Source organism: Procambarus clarkii, chromosome 61 (assembly GCF_040958095.1).
Source record: "Procambarus clarkii isolate CNS0578487 chromosome 61, FALCON_Pclarkii_2.0, whole genome shotgun sequence".
NCBI lineage: Eukaryota > Metazoa > Arthropoda > Malacostraca > Decapoda > Cambaridae > Procambarus > Procambarus clarkii.
The window spans coordinates 22,698,377-22,703,443 of record NC_091210.1 but is presented as its reverse complement, the minus strand read 5'-3'; positions in this window follow the sequence as shown (position 1 = coordinate 22,703,443).

Here is a 5,067-nt window from a genome sequence, read left to right as displayed (position 1 = left end):
TAGTTATAAAAAAAAATAGAAAAACTGGAACGTCGTCTGTGGTAAGGTAAGGAGAAGACACACAAAACACAAGTAAACTTTAACAATGAAATTTTAATTACGTTAAATAAATCAAAACATGAATAAAATGCACAAACAAATTCTTATAATAAAATCAATCAATCAAAATAATAAGAATACTTAAATGACACAATGAAAAGTTACGTTAAGGCAAAATAACAAGAAGTGCAACACAAAGTTAAATGGGAGGTGCTGGAATATTGGCTTTAAGCTATCACCTCTCTCAGTACACACTAACGTCTAGCTGGGAGGAGTGATAACCACGAAAGCACTGAACATTCTGAGGTCTGAGGTCGTGGCGACCCCAGACATCAAGTAGTATGGGGGGGCGAGTGCAGGTACAGCCAGACCGGCGACCAATCAGCGGGGCCGGTAGCGATCAACGAGTAGTTTGGCGGTTTGAGTCTGAACAGGTGTCTCTGGCTGCAACGTTTTGCGCTCTGGCAAGCCTTGCTGGTGTTGTTGTCGTTGTTGGACATTTCTTCCATAGTAGTTTTATATAATTCCAACGACGTAATTATGGAGGGAAGAGCAGGCTCAATCTCTTGAAGGAGATTATCGTCACAATATATATATATATATATATATATTGTGACGATAATATATGTGACAATATATATATATATATATATATATATATATATATATATATATATTATTAAATATGACCGAAAAAGTAGGATTAATAATTCTAACACGAATTTTCTCGATCTTTCTTACGTTTCTTTTCACTGTTGATGGTAATTCAAAGATCAATTCTCCAAAATTCATTTTTATTTCTAGTCTGACGCAACACTTGAGCGCGTTTCGTAAAACTTATTACATTTTCAGAGACTTTAGTTTACAAACACACAACTGAAACTGAATAGAGTTTACACATCTTCGATTTAATATCTACATTTGGGTGAGGTGGATGAGGTGAAAACAAACTTTCAACAATGGGTATTGAATGGGAATTAAATTCAAACACAAGGCAGAATACGAAACAATATATATATATATATATATATATATATATATATATATATATATATATATATATATATATATATATATATATATATATATATATATATATATATATATGAAAATGAAAACTCACACCCCAGAAGTGACTCGAACCCATACTCCCAGAAGCAACGCAACTGGTAACTACAGGGCGCCTTAATCCGCTTGACCATCACGGCCGTCAAAAGGAAGTGATAGCCGAGGCTATTTGAGCCACTTCCCCGACGGCAACTCGGATGGTAATCTTGGGCATAGCATTTCACCAAATCACCTCATTCTTTGGGGCACATGTGAGGAACACAAATGCGAACAAGCCTGAATGGTCCCCAGGACTATATGCGAATGAAAACTCACACCCCAGAAGTGACTCGAACCCATACTCCCAGAAGCAACGCAACTGGTAACTACAGGGCGCCTTAATCCGCTTGACCATCACGGCCGTCAAAAGGAAGTGATAGCCGAGGCTATTTGAGCCACTTCCCCGACGGCAACTCGGATGGTAATCTTGGGCATAGCATTTCACCAAATCACCTCATTCTTTGGGGCACACGTGAGGAACACAAATGCGAACAAGCCTGAATGGTCCCCAGGACTATATGCGAATGAAAACTCACACCCCAGAAGTGACTCGAACCCATACTCCCAGAAGCAACGCAACTGGTAACTACAGGGCGCCTTAATCCGCTTGACCATCACGGCCGTCAAAAGGAAGTGATAGCCGAGGCTATTTGAGCCACTTCCCCGACGGCAACTCGGATGGTAATCTTGGGCATAGCATTTCACCAAATCACCTCATTCTTTGGGGCACACGTGAGGAACACAAATGCGAACAAGCCTGAATGGTCCCCAGGACTATATGTGAATGAAAACTCACACCCCAGAAGTGACTCGAACCCATACTCCCAGAAGCAACGCAACTGGTAACTACAGGGCGCCTTAATCCGCTTGACCATCACGGCCGTCAAAAGGAAGTGATAGCCGAGGCTATTTGAGCCACTTCCCCGACGGCAACTCGGATGGTAATCTTGGGCATAGCATTTCACCAAATCACCTCATTCTTTGGGGCACACGTGAGGAACACAAATGCGAACAAGCCTGAATGGTCCCCAGGACTATATGCGAATGAAAACTCACACCCCAGAAGTGACTCGAACCCATACTCCCAGAAGCAACGCAACTGGTAACTACAGGGCGCCTTAATCCGCTTGACCATCACGGCCGTCAAAAGGAAGTGATAGCCGAGGCTATTTGAGCCACTTCCCCGACGGCAACTCGGATGGTAATCTTGGGCATAGCATTTCACCAAATCACCTCATTCTTTGGGGCACACGTGAGGAACACAAATGCGAACAAGCCTGAATGGTCCCCAGGACTATATGCGAATGAAAACTCACACCCCAGAAGTGACTCGAACCCATACTCCCAGAAGCAACGCAAGTGGTAACTACAGGGCGCCTTAATCCGCTTGACCATCACGGCCGTCAAAAGGAAGTGATAGCCGAGGCTATTTGAGCCACTTCCCCGACGGCAACTCGGATGGTAATCTTGGGCATAGCATTTCACCAAATCACCTCATTCTTTGGGGCACACGTGAGGAACACAAATGCGAACAAGCCTGAATGGTCCCCAGGACTATATGCGAATGAAAACTCACACCCCAGAAGTGACTCGAACCCATACTCCCAGAAGCAACGCAACTGGTAACTACAGGGCGCCTTAATCCGCTTGACCATCAAAGAATGAGGTGATTTGGTGAAATGCTATGCCCAAGATTACCATCCGAGTTGCCGTCGGGGAAGTGGCTCAAATAGCCTCGGCTATCACTTCCTTTTGACGGCCGTGATGGTCAAGCGGATTAAGGCGCCCTGTAGTTACCAGTTGCGTTGCTTCTGGGAGTATGGGTTCGAGTCACTTCTGGGGTGTGAGTTTTCATTCGCATATAGTCCTGGGGACCATTCAGGCTTGTTCGCATTTGTGTTCCTCACGTGTGCCCCAAAGAATGAGGTGATTTGGTGAAATGCTATGCCCAAGATTACCATCCGAGTTGCCGTCGGGGAAGTGGCTCAAATAGCCTCGGCTATCACTTCCTTTTGACGGCCGTGATGGTCAAGCGGATTAAGGCGCCCTGTAGTTACCACTTGCGTTGCTTCTGGGAGTATGGGTTCGAGTCACTTCTGGGGTGTGAGTTTTCATTCGCATATAGTCCTGGGGACCATTCAGGCTTGTTCGCATTTGTGTTCCTCACGTGTGCCCCAAAGAATGAGGTGATTTGGTGAAATGCTATGCCCAAGATTACCATCCGAGTTGCCGTCGGGGAAGTGGCTCAAATAGCCTCGGCTATCACTTCCTTTTGACGGCCGTGATGGTCAAGCGGATTAAGGCGCCCTGTAGTTACCAGTTGCGTTGCTTCTGGGAGTATGGGTTCGAGTCACTTCTGGGGTGTGAGTTTTCATTCGCATATAGTCCTGGGGACCATTCAGGCTTGTTCGCATATATATATATATATATATATTTATATATATATATATATAATATATATATATATATATATATATATATATATATATATATATATATATATTTATATATATATAATATATATATATATATATATATATATATATATATATATATATATATATATATATATATATATATAAAACATATAACATATATATATTAGGAACTAACCTGGCGAATCTTATTTTCAATATCATTCAGGACACGTGATATGGTTGATCTGCTTTCTTCAGGAATGAAGACTCTCCTTGACTGTGACAATACATTTCTAGGTAATGAAGACAGTGCATTCATTGACACCTTCACGGTATTTTCTGTAGTAAGGCGTAGGTTTCTTGAGAGTAGATTAAATAATAACTTGTAAAGTATTAATGGTACTGTCCACTAGAGTGCACTAAGAAGCAAAAAATATCACATGAGCCACTTCAAAAGTCGAATTCATGTGAAAAGTATATGTACTTGTACTAAGCATTGGAGTTCCTACTAAGACGAATACGATACCAATAATTATCAAATGGTTTTGCTCATATTGCTCATTCTCGCTGACCATTGTTGAAACTTCTTCGATAACTTCAACAAGTTTCTTGCTTTTTATCCAAAGAAAAGGCATGAAGATACCTAACGACACATTAATTGATGTCATAAACATAACATATATCTAAATTTTTATTTCAGAAATGCCTATTATAACAGTTAAATTCTTATAAAACAATGAGGCTGTGGAAATGATCAGTGTTTGTGTGAAGACTTCCCATAGGCCGAGCTTAAGGCTGAACGTGTAGCAGCAGCGAGTCCGATTCTGGGATACTGAAATATGGAAATATTCCAAGTACCTGGAAACCGATCACCAGTACACGCCAAGGCCGCGACCTTGCCCCAGTTGTCGCTTGTGGTGACATATTTCTTGTCTTTTGTTGAACTGTTTGGATTCAATAAGATTATTGCTAAATGTATTGAGTATTTTTCCAGTGATTTTCAGAGTATATATATAAAAAGTTTGTTAACCAATCGGGGAGTTTGGTTAAGTGTGTTTGGTGGACGGTCTACAGCTCAAAAGTTAATATAGTCGACGGTCTGCAGCTCTCAGAGTTCGTCACAAACTAAATTTGAGGACTCGAATGCAAGAAAATATTTTCTAGGTTGTTGTTTTCACCTGACTCCCAAATGTCTTATGGACTTGTGTATGATCAATTGATTGTCTTGTGCAAACATCAGCAAGCTTCTGTCATGATATTACAGCCATTATATCACTGACAGTGACGAGCTAAGTGCTCTGACCAAATTAAAAGATAACGTTATATCATTTATCGCATATTATTATTGATGTTAGACCCACATTTTATTGCTGACGACTGTCAACAATTTATGTCATTCAAGAACTCATTGAACATTTTACTCCTCAAGGAAACACGATAAGAGAGAAGTTAGATTTGTCTATCACTTTTTTAATGTAAATTTCGTTGTACAATGCAAATACGT